The 19767-nt window shown below is 41.5% G+C and overlaps 1 protein-coding gene and 1 long non-coding RNA gene across 4 annotated transcripts in view; both read right to left on the reverse strand.

Moving 5' to 3' along the window:
• LOC118388077 (netrin receptor UNC5D-like) overlaps nt 1-19767 on the reverse strand; it is a 321459-nt gene that overhangs the window by 155678 nt on the left and 146014 nt on the right. The window lies entirely within an intron of this gene.
• Nucleotides 17482-19716, reverse strand: LOC118387456 (uncharacterized). The gene is made up of 4 exons (XR_004826417.2): nt 18865-19716; nt 18509-18701; nt 18307-18403; nt 17482-18199 (listed from the first exon to the last, which is right to left on the reverse strand). It is a non-coding gene; the product is annotated as an uncharacterized LOC118387456 (long non-coding RNA).

Here is a 19767-nt window from a genome sequence, read left to right on the forward strand (position 1 = left end):
TTCAACAGAAGAAAGCCGTGACACACACTCACACACACTCACACTCACACGTGATGTGATATTATTGATTGTCGCAAGATTTAATGAGGGAAAATCATTGATACAGAAATGCAGATATAGCCAAACTACAACATACTACATCCATCAGCTAATAGAACAGCTTAACTCATCCATACATGGAGTTATTGATGAAGATCAGCCATGCACAACACAGACAGGAGGGGAAGTAGTAAATGAAAGGAAGGTATGAACATTTCCTATTCCATTTAAATCCATGCTTTATATACAACTAACAAACTCTTTGATCTTGGCTAATTATAGTTGTATTATTATTTTTTTCAATATTTTTTGGACATGTGTCTTTTATCTATTCAGTGTTCGGTGGACATAGAAATACATGCAGCAGTAGTCAATAACAAAAACATACACATACATACACATACATACATACACATACATACACATACATACATACACATACATACACATACATACATACACATACATACACATACATACACATACATACATACACATACATACACATACATACATACACATACATACATACACATACATACATACACATACATACACATACATACACATACATACACATACATACATACACATACATACACATACATACACATACATACACATACATACATACACATACATACATACACATACATACACATACATACACATACATACATACACATACATACACATACATACACATACATACACACACATACATACACATACATACATACACATACATACACATACATACACATACATACATACACATACATACACATACATACATACACATACATACACATACATACACATACATACATACACATACATACACATACATACACATACATACATACACATACATACACATACATACATACACATACATACACATACATACACATACATACATACACATACATACACATACATACACATACATACATACACATACATACACATACATACACATACATACATACACATACATACACATACATACACATACATACATATACATACATACACATACATAAAACATATCTGGTGAGAGAATATGTTATTGTTAATCAATAACTGACAGAAGGAAAGGGATGATTTGATTCACAGCGGTGAAGAAATATGAATTCAAAGAGCAGAACTTTAAGTTGTTCCCATAAGATCAATTACGTCAAATCCACGTCAATACAGAACAGAGAAAAACATAGTTATATGCCAGCAATAAGAGCAGCGTGGGAAAATATGAAGAAAACAGATATTGGTCAATTGTCTCCTATGACAATAATGTGCACAGCTTGTTGGCATATAGAGAAACCAAATATCTATAAATCATAATCATTTGATATGGAACCTAAGATTACACAGTTAGGCTAACTGGTAATAACAATGCCAGTTTGACTTTTTGGTAATTACAAACCCAATGATTTTTTACCACGTATTTAGAGTTCAATTATTTGAAGCTTGGTGCCAGACAGTAGTTCAATTTTACACATCCTTCATCAGTGGGATAAATACCAAAATGCCAAATACCAGCTGAAAAAGGTCTGTACAATGAAGTGTTAGTGTTACCTATATCATTCCAATCAGAGCAGGAATATAGGCCACCCCTCACTGGAAGGAAAGAACAAAAGCTGTGTAAAGAAACATTTATGCAAATGTAGGCGCACTCTCTTGTTACTCCATTAAGTCAATACTTCAATAACGGCGCTATATCTGTCATTACTATTTGTAGAGTTGACTACGCCACAGTTTGATTGCATGTAAATGTCAGAGGAAATTGCTTTGAATCTAACTGAATCTCAACCCATAAAAGTATAACCTTTGTGGGGTTTCTAGGATGCAATTACAATCATTTTGAGTGTGATTATGCAGTCAGTGCAACAAAGTGCCAGTGGCATTTGCGTTAGTGCTATCTGATAAATCCCTTAGATTGTCTTTGGGCTGGAAATATGGCAGGATAATAGCTAATGCACATTCTAATTAATAAATCTTGAGCATCGGAATGTAAACAACTTAACATAACGTCTCACATCACATGACACATTGTAGGTTAAACTACGTGGTTTAGAATAGGTGATTAAATGGTTTCATTGCAATCCTCCTATATGGAGAATAAGAGTGTTGTGGTTTTACATATTCTATTTATTTCTGTATTCCATATTTCCATATGTCTATTGCCACTATACCTGTGTAGTGAGTCAAGGCCGGACTACATGTCTGAACATAAATGTCTATACATTATGCCTTGAATCTATTCTACCACAGCCAGAAATCTGCTCCTTTTACTCTCTGTTCCGAACGCACTAGACAACCAGTTCTTTCAGCCTTTAGCCGTACCCTTATCCTACTCCTCATCTGTTCCTCTGGTGATGGAGAGGTTAACCCAGGCCCTGTATTCCCCAGTACTACACCTATTCCCCAGGCGCTATCATTTGTTGACTTCTGTAACTATAAAAGCCTTTGTTTCATGCATGTTAACATCAGAAGCCTCCTCCGTCAGTTTGTTTGTTTCACTGCTTTAGCACACTCCGCCAACCCAGATGTCCTAGCCGTGTCTGAATCCTGGCTTGAGAAGGCAACCAAAAATTCTGAAATTTCCATCCCCAACTACAACATTTTCCACCAAGACAGAACTGCCAAAGGGTGTGGAGTTGCAATCTACTGAATTGATCTGTCATGCTATCCAGGTCTGTGCCCAAACAGTAAGAGCTTCTACTTTTAAAAATCCACCACGTTTACATACACTTAGGCTGGAATCATTAAACACTCCACAAATTTCTTGTTAACAAACTATAGTTTTGGCAAGTCGGTTAGGATATCTACTCTGTGCATGACACAAGTCATTTTTCCAACAATTGTTTACATAAAGATTATTTCACTTATAATTCACTGTATCCCAATTCCAGCGGGTCAGAAGTTTACATACACTAAGTTGACTGTGCCTTTAAACAGCTTGGAAATGTAGAAAATGATATCATGGCTTTAGAAGCTTCTGTTAGGCTAATTGACATAATTTGAGTCAATTAGAGGTGTACCTGTAGATGTATTTCAAGGCCTACCTTCAAACTCAGTGTCTCTTTGCTTGACATCATGGGAAAATCGAAGGAAATCAGCCAAGACCTCAGAAAAAAACGTGTAGACCTCCACAAGTCTGGTTCATCCTTGGGAGCAATTTTAAAACGCCTGAAGGCACTACGTTCATCTGTACAAACAATAGTACGCAACTATAAACACCATGGGACCACACATCCGTCATACCTCTCAGGAAGGAGACGTGTTCTGTCTCCTAGAGATGAACGTACTTTGGTGTGAAAAGTGCAAATCAATCCCAGAACAACAGCAAAGGACTTTGTGAAGATGCTGGAGGAAACGGGTACAACAGTATCTATATCCATAGTGAAACGAGTCCTATACCGACACAACATGAAAGGCTGCGCAGCAAGGAAAAAGCCACTGCTCCAAAACCTGCATAAAAAAGACAGACTATAGTTTGTAACTGCACATGGGGACAAAGATCATACTTTTTGGGAGGCTTCCAAGCTGAAGAACACCATCCCAACCATGAAGAACGGGGGTGGCAGCATCATGTTGTGGGGGTGCTTTGCGGCTGGAGGACTGGTGCACTTCACAAAATAGATGGCATCATAAGGTAGGAAAATTATGTGGATATATTGAAGCAACATCTCAAGACTTCAGTCAGGATGTTAAAGCTTGGTCGCAAATGGGTCTTCCAAATGGACAATGACCCCAAGCATACTTCCAAAGTTGTGGCAAAATGGCTTAAGGACAACAAAGTCAAGGTATTGGAGTGGCCGTCACAAAGCCCTGACCTCAATCCTATAGAACATTTGTGGGCTGAACTGAAAAAGTGTGTGCGAGCAAGGAGGCCTACAAAGCCCTGTTTGCTTCTATCTCAAGGGCATCAGACTGGCCACTAACATTGAGTGGCTGCTGCCAACATACTAACTCAACTCCAGCCACTTTAATGATGGAAATTTATGTAAAAAATGTATCACTAGCCACTTTAAACAATGCCACTTTATATAATGTTTACATACCCTACATTACTCATCTCATATGTATATGTATATACTGTACTCTATATCATCTACTGCATCTTACCATCTTTATGTAATACATGTATCACTAGCCACTTTAAACTATGCCACTTTTATGTTTACATACTCTACATTACTCATCTCATGTGTATATACTGTACTTGATACCATCTACTGCATCTTGCCTATGCCGTTCTGTACCATCACTCATTCATATATCTTTATGTACATATTCTTTACATATTCTTTATCCCTTTACACTTGTGTCTATAATAAGGTAGTAGTTGTGGAATTGTTAGGTTAGGTTACTCGTTGGTTATTACTGCATTGTCAGAAGTAGAAGCACAAGAATTTCACTACATTCGCATTAACATCTGCTAACCATGTGTATGTGACAAATACAATTTGATTTGATTTGAACTGGTCGTCTAGTGCGTTGGGAACAGAGAATAAAAGGAGCAGATTTCTGGGCGTGGTAGAATAGATTCAGGGCATAATGTTCAGACAGGGGTATGGGGGGGGAGCTAAGGCAACAACGGGTTAAACAACAACAGCACATCAGATAAGACAACAACAGGTAAAATGGTGATGAATGGGCAGAGAGGGTCGGTTAACTACACACAGGGCCTGAGTTGGGGCCGACAGATAAACAAAATGGATTAATGAACAGTCCAGCAGGCATCAGCTATGTCGCCAAGTTATCATAGAGTCCAGTGAACAGCAATAGATGGAACAGGGAAGCCGCCGGCTAGTCATTACTATGCTAGCATGCGGGAGACACAGCGTTTAAAGTTAGCAGGCCGGGTAAGTAGAAGCGTCTGCTCCGACGTCCGGCAAAGGCCGGTTGAGGGCACAGCGGATGGAGTTAAGTCGGCGGACAAGTCGTGGTGGTACGGCAGTGTGCCGTGTCGACAAAGGGTCCCGACGAGATGGCGAAAGAGGTCCTTGTAGTTTGCCAGCCGGGAGATGCGTCTGGCTCGCGGTTAACTGGTGCTAGCTTCGGGGCCGGGACGTCATCCACTATAGCCAACCAGTAGCAGCAATGATCCGATGCACAGGTCCAGAGCTTACAGCAAGGATCCGTTGGAGTGATGGATTCTAGCCACGTTGGGGGAGTCCGGAAGGCATTGGCCGAGTGATCAGAGAGTAGGCTGGGATGTGGGCCTGGCTCAGGACTAGGTTCGGGGCTGGGTCACTCTGTGGCAGCTAGCTACCTGTGATGATCAGGAGTAATGGTCCAGGATTTACGGCAGGAATCCGGCGTTATAGTGGAGAAAACAGTCCGATGCTGGCAAGTATTATCCAGGCTAAAAAACGTTTGGTGTCTGTGCAGAAGGAAAGGCCGCTAGCAGTGGCTATAAATGGCTAAATAGCTAGTAGCTAATTAGCTGGTTAGTTTCTGATGGCTAGTTTCTGATGGAGGTTCTGGCTATAAGGTCTAAAAAATAGCGGATCCGTGTCACATTGGGTGAGGCGGGTAACCGGAAGGTATATTTAATTTAAAAATGGAAAAGAGATTGAAAATAAATTGAAATATATACAAAAAAAGAAGAAAAATACAAAAGTATACGAGAGGATGAGAAACCATGTCTGCACTGCTACGCCATCTTGGAGTGAGAAGCTTAATACTCCAGCCGTTCTAAAATCTAAGCTCGATGCCCTCAATCTCACACAAATTATCATGGAACCTACCAGGTACAATCTGTAAACTATCTGTAAACATGGGCACCCTCATAGATATCATCCTGACCAACCTGCTCTCTAAATATACATCTGCTGTCTTCAACCAGGATCTCAGCCGATCACTGCCTCATTGCCTGCATCAGTAATGGTACCGCAGTCAACTGACCACCCCTCATCACTCTCAAACGCTCCCTAAAACACCTCAGCGAGCAAGCCTTTCTAATCGACCTGGCCCGGGTATCCTGGAAGAATATTGACCTCATTCCGTCAGCAGAGGATGCTTGGATACTCTTCGCCCACGCAATATGCAACTTTTCGGGGTGGTTAGGAACCAATATCCACAGGCAGTTAGGAAAGCAAAGGCAAGCTTTTTCAAACAGAAATTTGCATCCTGTAGCATAAACTCCAAAATGTTCTGGGACACTGTAAAGTCCATGGAGAAAAATAGCACCTCCTCCCAGCTGCCCACTGCACTGAGGATAGGAAACACTGTCACCACTTATAAATCTACGATAATTGAGAATTTCAATAAGCATTTTTCAATGGCTGGCCATGCTTTCCTCCTGGCTACCCCTACCCCGGTCAACAGCTCTGCACCCACCCACAGCTACTTGCCCAAGCCTCCCCCATTTCGCCTTCACCCAAATCCAGATAGCTGATGTTCTGAAAGAGATGCAAAATCTGGACCCCTACAAATTAGCTAGGCTAGACAATCTGGACCCTCTCTTCCTAAAATAATCCGCTGCAATTGTTGCAACCCCTATTACTAGCCTGTTCAACCTCTCTTTTGTATCGTCTGAGATCCCTAAAAATTGGAAAGCTGCCGCGGTCATCCCCTTCTTCAAAAGGGGAGACACCCTAGACCCAAACTGTTACAGACCTATATCTATCCTACCCTGCCCTTCTAAAGTCTTCGAAAGCCAAGTTAACAAACAGATCACCGATCATTTCGAATCCCCTGTACCTTCTCCGCGATGCAATCTGGATTCCCGAGCTGGTCATGGGTGCACCTCAGCCACGCTCAAGGTCCTAAACGATATCATAACAGCCATCGATACAAGACAATACTGTGCAGCCATCTTCATCGACCTGGCCAAGGCTTTCGACTCTGTCAGTCACGGCATTCTTATGGGCAGACTCAACAGCCTTGGTTTCTCAAATGACTGCCTCGCCTGGTTCACCAACTCAAATCGAATCAGATCAACATTTATTTGTCACGTGCGCGGGATACAGTGAAATGCTTACTTACAGGCTCTAACCAATAGTGCAAAAAAGGTATTAGGTGAACAATAGGTAGGTAAAGAAATAAAACAACAGTAAAAAGACAGGCTATACACAGTAACGAGGCTATAAAACTAGCGAGGCTACATACACCGGTTAGTCTCGCTGATTGAGGTAGTATGTACATATAGATATGGTTAAAGTGACTATGCATATATGATGAACAGAGTAGCAGTAGTGTAAAAAAGGGGTTGGCGGGTGGTGGGTGGCGGGACACAATGTAGATAGCCCGGTTAGCCAATGTGCAGGAGCACTGGTTGGTCTGCCCATTTGAGGTAGTATGTTCATGAATGTATAGTTAAAGTGACTATGCATATATGATAAACAGAGAGTCGCAGCAGAGTAAAAGAGGGGTTGGGAGGGGGCACACAATGCAAATAGCCCGGGTAGCCATTCGATTACCTGTTCAGGAGTCTTATGGCTTGGGGGTAAAAACTGTTGAGAAGGCTTTTTGTCCTCGACTTGGCACTCCGGTACCGCATGCCATGTGGTAGCAGAGAGAAGACTCTTTGACTGGGTGGCTGGGGTCTTTGACCATTTTTAGGGCCTTCCTCTTACACCGCCTACTACCTCTCAGACAGAGTTCAGTGTATCAAATCGGAGGGCCTGTTGTCCAGACCTCTGGCCGTCTCTATGGGGGTGCCACATGATTCAATTCTCGGGCCGACTCTTTTCTCTGTATACATCAATGATATCGCTCTTGCTGCTGGTGATTCTCTGATCCACCTCTACGCAGACAACACCATTCTGTATACTTCTGGCCCTTCTTTGGACACTGTGTTAAGAAACCTCCAGACAACTCCAAATTCTCTTAAATGCTAGTCAAACTCAATGCATGCTCTTCAACCAATCGCTGCCCGCACCTGCCCGCCCGTCTAGCATCACTACTCTGGACGGTTCTGACTTAGAATATGGACAACTACAAATAGCTAGGTGTCTGGTTAGACTGTAAACTCTCCTTCCAGACTCACATTAAGCATCTCCAATCCAAAATTAAGTATAGAATTAGCGTCCTATTTCGCAACAAAGTATCCTTCTCTCATGCTGCCAAACATACCCTTGTAAAACTGTTTAGCCTACCAATCCTTGACTTCGGCGATGTCATTTACAAAATAGCCTCCAACACTCTACTCAGCAAATTGGATGCAGTCTATCACAGTGCCATCCGTTTTGTCTCCAAAGCCCCATATACTACCCACCACTGCGACCTGTATGCTCTCGTTGGCTGGCCCTCGCTTCATATTCATATATTCATCCCCAAACCCACTGGCTCCAGGTCATCTATAAGTCTATGCTAGGTAAAGCCCCGCCTTATCTCAGCTCATTGGTCACCGTAGCAGCACCCACCAGTAGCACGCGCTCCAGCAAGTAGATTTCACTGGTCACCCCCAAAGCCAATTCCTCCTTTGGCCACCTTTCCTTCCAGTTCTCTGCTGCCAATGAATGGAACGAATTGCAAAAATCAATTAAGTTGGAGACTCATAACTTTAAACGTTAACTGTCAGAGCAGCTTACAGATCATTGCACCTGTACATAGCCCATCTGTAAATAGCCCACCCAACTACCAATATCCTCATATTGTTTTTTGATTTTTTTGCTCCTTTGTACCCCAGTATCTCTACTTGCACATTCATCTTCTGTTCATTTTTTACTTCAGCGTTAATTGCAAAAAATATATATATTTTGCCGCTATGGCCTATTTATTCCCTTACCTCCCTAATCTCACTTCATTTGCACACACTGTATCTAGACTTTTCTATTGTGTTATTGACTGTACGTATATTTATTCCATGTGTAACTCTGTGTTGCTTGTGTCGCACTGCTTTTCTTTATCTTGGCCAGGTCGCAGTTGTGAATGAGAACTTGTTCTGAACTGGCCTACCTGGTTAAATACAGGTGAAATAAAAAATACATTAAAATAAAATAAACATAACATAAACTTAGTTAATCAACCCTACCCAGGGCTGCAAACAGTATGCACGGTGGTAGATGTGTAGGTGTTGGGACTCGGTATAGGACAGTGTGTGAAAAAAGGGAAAATAGTGACGGAGGGAGGGAGGGAAAACATCTGAGAGTGAAAGGCAGAGTGAAAAGGAGAAAGATAACCTAAGAGATTGAGAAAGAGCAAAGCATGACGAGAAAAATAGAGTATGGGAGAGTGAGGGACAGAGAAAGTAAGAGCTCGGCCCTCAACAACAGTCCCAGCCCAGTGGCCCTGACCGGTGGCCAGGTTATCAGGCCAGCAGAGCGTCGTCATGGACACACACACAAAGCTAGGATTGGCAGCCAACACCTGGAACTTGTCATAATGAGCTCCTTCTGTTTGCCATAAAGCTGCTTATATTCGGCTTCAAGGCCTTTGCTGCCATACTGGGGCCCCGGTTGAACGAACATTTGCTTCATTTACAAGGACGCTTATGATGGACTTGGTAATGCTACGGCTGATCCAGCCACAGCCCTGACACGGCTCTCTACACATAGCCTTGAGGAGCCATAATACAGACATACAGCATGTCTGTATCATTACGCTTTCTCTGCGGTGGCTCTGCATGGGTCGATGGTCATCAGTCATCACAAGTGACTTTATCGCTCAGGTGTCAAGGATAACAACATCAAGGAAACAGTGGACAGTAAACGGAGAGAGGGAACAAGAGAGAGAAAGAGAGGGAGTGAGAAAGGGAGAGGTGTGTATGTGTGACAGAGAGAGACAGAACACATTGAGAGAAAGAGAGAGCGAATGAAAGCGAGAGAAAAAAGAGGTGGTCGAGGTGTAGGAAACACTATTAAGAGTAATGAATGTCAGTGTGCCTTTCCACTCCTGACGATCCAGGTGCCTTTGCCAATTATCCTGACAGACAAAGGTCTGATTCATCTCCTCTGCCACCTGGGGATACTCTTCATCTCAATGCCAAACACTGGCCTCGTTAGAGGAGATAGCACAGGGACTAAGGCCACTAGAGGACCAGAGAGAGTGAGGCAAAGATGGTCACTCTTTACCACAGAGCAATGGAGAGAAGAGAGACTACAGAGTGATGCAAAGATGATCGCTCTACTACAGACCAGTGGAAACAGTGGAGAGGCATTGTGGCGAAATCCTCCACGGAGCCTTCACCGTGCGCTGCCACTTTAAGAGCGCACCAGCTGTCAGGAAGGAGGATGTAAAAATGGCTCTTTCGTCTCTGTGTGGGAGTCTCGTTTGGTGCAGCACTTTTCTCTGTGTGTGTTTTTGGAGTGCTTAGTTGTGAAAGTTTTAAGTCAGACCGCCGGTGTACCGCTTTAATACGTGTTTGGAACACCGGCGATCTGACTTAAAACTTTCACAACTACTGGCAAACAGGCTTCATTCTAGGCAGTCAGAAAATCTGCCCGTCGTCCCAACAAAAATAGTTATCTTTAACCCTCTCTAACCCGCTACAACATGGACTTCTGTACAGAGCAGAGAGAACAGGTGGCTACGAGACCATAGAGAGACCGTGTCTTCCGTCTGTGTTGTCCGTCTTGCTAACTTATTTTTATTCCTGCCCCACAGGAGACCTTTTGCTCCTTGCCAGGTCGTCATTGTAAATAAGAATTTGTTCTTAATTGACCTGCCTGGTAAAATATAGGTTAAATAAGACTATAGACCTGAGAGATACGAATGTGAGACAGAGATGGCCACTCTCAACCAGTGATCAATAGTGATGCTAGAGAACAGAGAGAGAAAGAAGAATGAGGTAGACGTGATCACACTCTACAGACCAATGGAGAGACCAGAGAGACAGTAGAGGCAGAGATCATCACTCTCTAGTTACAAAGTGCCAAGAGAATAGAGACATTTGTAGCCAACAATAGGCTAATCTACGTCTATGCCACTGACAGTGGATAAAACTGCCCCTATCAATTTCACCAGCAGCTTGAGACATTGTGATAATGAGGCATTAAACAAACCATCCCCTTCTTGCTTATTCCCCGTCTCGGGTAAAGTATGTTGTGGGTATAAGGCCTCCATTTTAAATCAAGGCCACAATAAGGAAATTAAAGGGGCTTTTGTTCAGTTTGGAATTGTTAGGATAAATTAAGAGATAATTAGGGCATCATCCATCCCCCATAATGCGTGCAATCCTTTTGTCAAGACTGCTCAGTGAGTTAATTGCACACAAAATATTCATAAACGTCTGGCCTCCTAACAACGAAAAGGGAAGTAAATTAATATACCTATACATCAAAACACTAATGAATATTCAGAGCCTGGGGGTGTGGAAAATAAATAAATGATTACGGTTTCACAACACTTTGCAGAATTAATTTTGAGAATGCTTTTTCACCTAAAACGAACAATAAATTGCATAACTAATGAAGCACCAAGGAAATGTACAGTGTACAGCACCTCATTTCTAATCATGGTAGAGATAGAGGCTAGTGAAGCTGAGTTTAAAGTAGCACAAACATGACCATCTCTAAACAAATCAATTCCCAATCTTATGTTTGCTCAGTGCATTAAGGGAGATCATTACAAAGTCAATTGTTTGAAGCATTGCCTTATTTCAATATTTTAAAGTCCACGGAATACACTCTCTCAAGGTATTGAATAAAACTAGCACACACTAGCACTTTTAACATGACAACCAGGCTCTGTAGAATGGAGTTCTCATTTCTGAACACCATGAAAAACATTTTGTTCATGTCCAACCTTGACTACAGCAATGATCTAAAGACAATGTTTTGGCAAATTCTGATTGGAATGACATAATTATCCTTTTTCAAATAGCTCCAAATGCAATATTTCTCCTTCATATGGATCCTACTGCCATGTTTGTTTCCGAGTAGAACTGTCCTATCCTGCTAAAGGAAATGACAGACAATGACTCATACCGCCTAAATAGCAAACTATTAAGAAACAGGGGTTTTATCACACTGGCATCCCCACTGGATTTGTCCTAGTACCGTAACTTTTTTCTACTTACGAAATTACTATTGAACATACTTTGGAATCATTGCATTCAATTTTAAAGTGATAGTTCACAACAAAAAATGGCAGACCTCAATAGTGGTCTAATGTTGTAGTGTAGATCCAGCTATATGGCTCAAACCCAATGAATGGAAATCGACAGGCACCATCTCAACACTAGAACATCTCAACACTGTGTGAAAATGTCTGACAAACTTTGATTTTGTATTGAACTACCACTTTAATGCACCAGTCATGTGAACAAACATACAGTACTTTATCATTACATAACTCCCTGATTACTATTTGTGAGTGACTTGCATAGCTCTAAAGAAGATTGACGAGAAAGCAGCTCTCAAACTCAATTAAGAGGAGTCATGATGATGTTAATGAACCTGTAGACATCTCGTCTGCCACTTGATCATTCCAGTGTAGAGTTTGATGGCTTTAAATGCTTCCAAAGAAGCACTTCACACATCACTCATGATTCCACCTAGTCATTCAAGACACTCATAAAAGGCAATTAAAGTGTCATTTTCACCTCCCTGCGTCAATTAAGCCTATGGCTCGCATTCTTGCCTAAAAGTCTGTATCTGTACACAACGGTGTAATACAATGAATCATCTCTGACCCTGTACAGTAGCATAGGACACTAAAGCACACTTGTTAGCCAGTTTATTATTTTTGATCTTCTCCGGTTATACATCAGTCTATATTTGGAAGACGGCATCTTTTCATAAACATTATAAAGCAGAGACCCTGTAGTGAAAGCTCATAGAACCCGGAGACTGGCTGAGAACATTATGTTCACAAACCCCATTGATAATAATAGAGAGACCATTATGAGATGTTATCAAAGTAACCCGCCGCTGTGATTTCACCATTTCAACATAATTCACAATAATAATTACCTCACAAACTTCAAACTGTGGCAGTTACTGTTAATTGCAGTGTTGCTGGAGTGACTGTGGATTATCCCAGATTCCGCCACCTAGGCTCTCAAAGCCATTTTCAGGCTTTGATATGAGTTACATGGCATGTTATAAGTGATGTCTCACTGAAAAGCTGTAATTAAAAGTACAAATATGACAATATTTAGATTTAAATCAGGCCAGGGCTGGAAAGCCAAAGTCTCTCTCTAAAGAATCTATCCCTTTATCTGAGGGATCACTTTAGAAATGACATACTCTTCACTGATGACCTTTTCTCTGCTCTCTCTCATGGCGCCAATAGCGCCAATAGAGTCTTGTCGCCTGCTCCAACACAACTTTGCAGCTTTTTTTGTGTTATTTTTTAAAACTTTGCTATTATTTCTTATGACCGCCAAGCAGTTTGTACATTAGGTCATTGGTTACCCAATTACATTTTGATTTTCCTGACATGGACACGTTTTCTCCGCTCTGTTCATCCTGCCCAGTGTTTTTCCCAAGAGACAACAGCGTAGATGGGGCAGGACATCCAACTTGCTAGTAAGGCTGAGAAGACAGGCAAATCTCCCCCCGCTTCCCAGTATCTTGCTAGACAATGTTCAGTCCCTGGACAATAAGCTGGATGATTGAGAACCTCCTTTCAACAAGATGTGAGAGACTGCAATGTCGTCTGCTTTGTTGAGACGTTGCTTACACCATTGGTACTCAACCCAGCCATTTAACCCGCTGGATTTTCCATCGAATGGTGGGATAGGACAAAAGCATCAGGGAAAAGCAAAGAAGGAGGGGTACAATTCATGATCAACAACTCTTGGTGTGAACACAGAAATGTCGAAAAGCTTCTGTAATTCTGTTCACCCGATCTGGAGTTTCTGACGATAAAATGTCGACCCCATTATCTCCAAAGAAACTTTTGTTCCGTTATCCTCACGGCTGTATGGGCCATTCCCCCATGGGGGAATGTATACAAATCATGGATAATAAAGGGAAAACACTGACACATCACTTCCAGACAAGCTAAACACCTTTTTAGCTCGCTTCGAGAAAAACAACATTGATCCGCCGTTGCGGGCCCCCGCTGCTCAGGAGGATTGTGGGCTCTCGATCTCTGTGGCCGATGTGAGTAAGACTGTCAAGCGTATTGACTCTCCCAAGGCTGCCAGCCTGGATGGCATCCCAAGCCGCGTCCTCAGAGCATGAGCAGACCAGCTGGCTGGAGTGTTTAAGGGCATATTCAAACTCTCCCTTTCTCAAATCTGTTGTCCCCACATGCTTCAAGATGTTCACCATTGTTCCTGTACCCAAGCATGCTAAGGTAACTGAACTAAATGACTTCTGTCATCATGAAGGTGTTGGGTTCTGAGAATAGGAAATATACTTATTCATGTCACTGAGGGAGAAAGGGTAATGTATAACATTTACATTATGTCAGGATATGTTATTGTTAGCCATCAGGGATCCTATGGGAGGGATCCTCTGGGAGGAGAAGAGACACAGTCTGGCACCAGGCACCATGACAGCCGTGAGTTGGGGAGGAGTGAGCACTTTGGGATAGAGGTCAGGCCAGATGAAGTGAGGAAGAACAGATATCACTAAGGTTCTGTCTAGCCACAAACATGCATTGGCTGGTCAGATGTGTAGGAGGAGGCTCGGCCTAGGAGGAAGTGTTAAATATCAGTGCTTGTGTGAAATGTCATTGTCTAATGCAGTTGTAATGATCACCTGGGAAGAATTAAGTTTGGTTAAGCTTTCATAGTATCCATTGAGGTTTTACTCTGAGAATTAGAACCTAACAAAAGGACTTTGAGAGACAAGTCAAGGACCATATCCCCTCCAGCTTCAAGTTCCTTGGTGTGCAAATTGACACAATGGTGAAGAAGGCACATACAGAGTGCCTTGCGAAAGTATTCGGCCCCCTTGAACTTTGCGACCTTTTGCCACATTTCAGGCTTCAAACATAAAGATATAAAACTGTATTTTTTTGTGAAGAATCAACAACAAGTGGGACACAATCATGAAGTGGAACGACATTTATTGGATATTTCAAACTTTAAAAAAAATCTCTGTCCCAGTCTCAGGTCTTTTGGTTTTCTTCCAGAATGGTCCTGTATTTGGCTCCATCCATCTTCCCATCAATTTTAACCATCTTCCCTGTCCCTGCTGAAGAAAGCAGGCCCAAACCATGATGCTGCCACCACCATGTTTGACAGTGGGGATGGTGTGTTCAGGGTGATAAGCTGTGTTGCTTTTACGCCAAACATAACGTTTTGTATTGTTGCCAAAAAGTTCAATTTTGGTTTCATCTGACCAGAGCACCTTCTTCCACATGTTTGGTGTGTCTCCCAGGTGGCTTGTGGCAAACTTTAAACAACACTTTTTATGGACATCTTTAAGAAATGGCTTTCTTCTTGCCACTCTTCCATAAAGGCCAGATTTGTGCAATATACGACTGATTGTTGTCCTATGGACAGAGTCTCCCACCTCAGCTGTAGATCTCTGCAGTTCATCCAGAGTGATCATGGGCTTCTTGGCTGCATCTCTGATCAGTCTTCTCCTTGTATGAGCTGAAAGTTTAGAGGGACGGCCAGGTCTTGGTAGATTTGCAGTGGTCTGATACTCCTTCCATTTCAATATTATCGCTTGCACAGTGCTCCTTGGGATGTTTAAAGCTTGGGAAATCTTTTTGTATCCAAATCCGGCTTTAAACTTCTTCACAACAGTATCTCGGACCTGCCTGGTGTGTTCCTTGTTCTTCATGATGCTCTCTGCGCTTTTAACGGACCTCTGAGACTATCACAGTGCAGGTGCATTTATAGGGAGACTTGATTACACACAGGTGGATTGTATTTATCATCATTAGTCATTTAGGTCAACATTGGATCATTCAGAGATCCTCACTGAACTTCTGGAGAGAGTTTGCTGCACTGAAGGTAAAGGGGCGGAATAATTTTGCACGCCCAATTTTTCAGTTTTTGATTTGTTAAAAAAGTTTGAAATATCCAATAAATGTCGTTCCACTTCATGATTGTGTCCCACTTGTTGTTGATTCTTCACAAAAAATACAGTTTTATATCTTTATGTTTGAAGCCTGAAATGTGGAAAAAGGTCGCAAAGTTCAAGGGGGCCGAATACTTTCGCAAGGCACTGTATGCACCTCTTCAATCTCAGGCAGCTGAAGAAAGTCGGCATGGCCCCTTAGACCCACACAAACTTCTACATATGCACAGTGGTTCCTCCTTTAAAAGTTGCGAGCTTATACTGTGGGACTTAGAGGTACCCAGCGTCACGGCTTCATTGCTCCAGACCACCACAAGGGGGAGTTAGAGCAATCATATCGAGTGGTTCCAATGACGGATTCGACGCAGAGCCACCCCTCCCTGGTGGCTTTCTTCAGCAAAGATGGCTGACAAAACATTATGGGGAGGCAAATGTAAGTAGTTATAACGTCATAACGAGTCAGCCAAAAAAAATACAATTGAGAGGAATATGTTAGTTACTGCAGAGACAAACAATTGTGCATTTTTTTGTCATAAAGTTCATTTACAAAAGTTTTTCTGTCATATCCAATACCAGGTGTATCAAACTCCATTCTGTGAATGATGCTATGTCTGCATGTATGTATTACAATTATACACTTCAGCAGTGTTTACCACTCATACTCCTGGGACATCAATGTGATTACACATTGTAACTATGCAATAGACTAGAAACATCATTTTGTAATTCATACATACAGAATAAAAAGACAGTACATTCCCACCCACAAGCGTGCTGAATGACACGTGGAAGAGAGCGAGGAACCAGATGGGAGTAACTATTCAGGCTGTTTGCTCTGAGACCGGCATAATAATGTAATGAAACAAGCAGGGAGCAGGTTCGGAACCCTCTAACATTCTAGCCCTAAATCCAGCACACTATCGACTGTGACCAAATGTATTAATTGGGGTTGGGGCCGTAAAAATACTTTATCTATTGGAATCTTTAACATGTGGAAAGGGTAAAGGTGTTAGGTGTGACCCCCCTCTCCCCCATTTGTGTCTATCTTTCCACATCTACCTAAACATGTATCTACCTAGACACGTTTAATGAAAAATAAATATATATATATATGTTTGAATTCAGTCTGTACCACAGGCTGGTGCTGGGGTAGGCTGGTGATGAAAATATAGCTCGGTTGTTATGCAAGTGTTGCACACCAACAGATGGAGAAAACCTACACCAGTCGAGCAATTAATTTCAACAATAATCTTCATTTTAATTTGACTTTACAAACAACAAGAGGGCTTAATTGGAGTCTATTTCTTTGGGGCCTTGACCTATATAAAATAACTTAACCTGCTGAGGTAGGCTACGAGGCTTTATTAGGCCTACTTATAATTGCAACTGGTTAAAAATGTAGCATCCTACATAAAAAAAATAATTTAAAGAAAAAAAGTCTGCACATTTGATCTAATAATTAAAAGCGCACATTTCTAAATCCCAAACTATACAAGTAATTAGAAAGGTAGATACAAATTATGTGTGACACAATAAAGAATGTAAACAAGACGCTGTGTTTTTATTTACAGTAGTGATGGACAACTGGAGGCATTTTGAAAACAGGTTTTCAAACACTTGTTTTTCACAACTGTAGCAGGTGAAGCCCATCATGCAAATGTTTCCTATTAGCAGGACAATAGACTTTTTATAACCCGGCTACTGTTGTGAAAATCTCCCAACTTGCAATGTATTCAATGCTTAAGTCCTCTAAAGTGTTACATTTCTAACTCAGAACAGCAGTACAGTACTTATTCAGCAACATCTTTGTTCTTTTGTTAATAAAATAATTAGAATAAAGACATTCAAATGTGGATGTTTATATAAACTACAAACAAACAACAAACTACGACCACAGGTAAAACCTTGCTGAGATGATCAATGTATTTGTTGCATTGTTACATCTTCAATCTTCTAGCGCCAAAACCTCTTGATGGCCTTGACCAGTTCATCTGTGCTTGTCGGCTTGGCAGAGTTACGGATGAATGTTTTCAGTTGATGCCAAACAAGTTCGATTGGGTTTAAATCAGGAGAAATACATGTAGAGATGGAAATAATATTTTTAGATATACTGTAGGCTTACCGAAGGTGTTGTAGGTATTTTATTTATTTATTTTTATTGAACCTTTATTTTGCTACATAAAGGTCTACTTACTCTGCTGGCGTCTTGACCCAGTTTATGCCCTCATTTGCAATGCAAACCCAGGCGGCAGTGTGTTGTGGGTCATTGTCTGCATCTGGAGAAGAAAAAAATACTTTTAGCTTAACAGCCAAAATTAGGTACAATAATAGAACTATACACGTAAATAGACCTAAACGTAACAAAATATTGCTATAATCCTACCTTGAAAGAAACGATGTGTACCCAGAAACACCTCTCTGACATAGGGTCCAGCATATCTCGATGATTTCTTCCTCAAAGAAATCTCGAGCCTTGATACCTGAAAAAGGAGGCAAGAGTGAATTATTGTGGAACACATAGCAGTCTGTGAGGTGTAGGCTACAATATTTGATGTACCGTTTGCTTTGTAAATAGCCAAACTTACCATCAAAAATCAAATATGGGCCTGTGCCCTGGCAAAAAATTGCCCCCCACACATGGAGTTTGAGAAGATGCTTGGGACTCGGCTTGCTTGATCGTCGTTCTTTTTTTTGAGCAAATTGCTCAAGGGCCACGGTTGATTAGACTATGAATATGATGTTATTGAATGTCTCGCCAGCTTTGATCCATGCCTGGGCCTGCAGGACGCAAAGTTTTTTGTTTGTCAGATGAATCATTGGGTCGAAACTACAGAACAGTACAAAACAAACAAACACACTTTAACACAAAGGTTAATGTTCTGATCATTACATCTAAAAAAAAATAATAATAATATATATATATATTTAAAACATTTCTTACCAAGCCTTTCCGTAAGTCCACCCAAGTTTATTCAACTGTCTTCTTACTGTAATTAGAGCGATGTTGATTTCGTGGCATGATGCCAGCAGATTACAGATTGCCTTTGCTGATCGCTCATCATCTTCATTCATCAGTGAGTCGATGGCTTGAATAGTCTTGCTGGAAATTAAATACAATGTGAAAATGTGCAGCATACACTAAAGACCAGCAGTCAATTTATTTAAGCATTATTTTTTAGCATTATTAGGCCTACATTAAAGTATCGTAGCCTACTGTACCTGTTAATTTTCCTGGACTTGCAAGTTCGGTGTAAAACAGACATCTGATGATTAGCACTGTCCGTGACCAAAGTCCCCAAGTCTACCAGTATTTATGAAATGCATTCAGTAGATTGTCCGTTCCTCCTGAAAGCACTAATCTGCTCATTTAAATTTATAGAGATCCTGGTCATGGTGCTACAGTACAATCAAAGTGAGGACAATTGGCAATCTGCTGTATACTTATAGCCTATTGTAACCTGAAAGTCACGCCTTTCTATGGTGCTACCAGTTCCAGGGTAAGGACTGTAACCACCAGCTTCTTTCTATGGTGCTACCCGTTCCAGGGTTAGGACTGTAACCACTAGCTTCTTTCTATGGTGCTACACGTTCCAGGGTTAGGACTGTAACCACCAGCTTCTTTCTATGGTGCTACCAGTTCCAGGGTAAGGACTATAACCACCAGCTTCTTTCTATGGTGCTACCCGTTTCAGGGTTAGGACTGCAACCACCAGAGGACTTGAAAATGATCCGGAGCTGAGAGGATCACCAAAACTAAAGGTATTTCGGTTTCAGAGCATTTTATATATAAAAAGAGAAGGTATATAGCCTATCAATGAGTAGGCATACTGTATAATAAAACAGG

The sequence above is a fragment of the Oncorhynchus keta genome, chromosome 9, assembly GCF_023373465.1.
Source record: "Oncorhynchus keta strain PuntledgeMale-10-30-2019 chromosome 9, Oket_V2, whole genome shotgun sequence".
NCBI classification, from domain to species: Eukaryota; Metazoa; Chordata; class Actinopteri; order Salmoniformes; family Salmonidae; genus Oncorhynchus; species Oncorhynchus keta.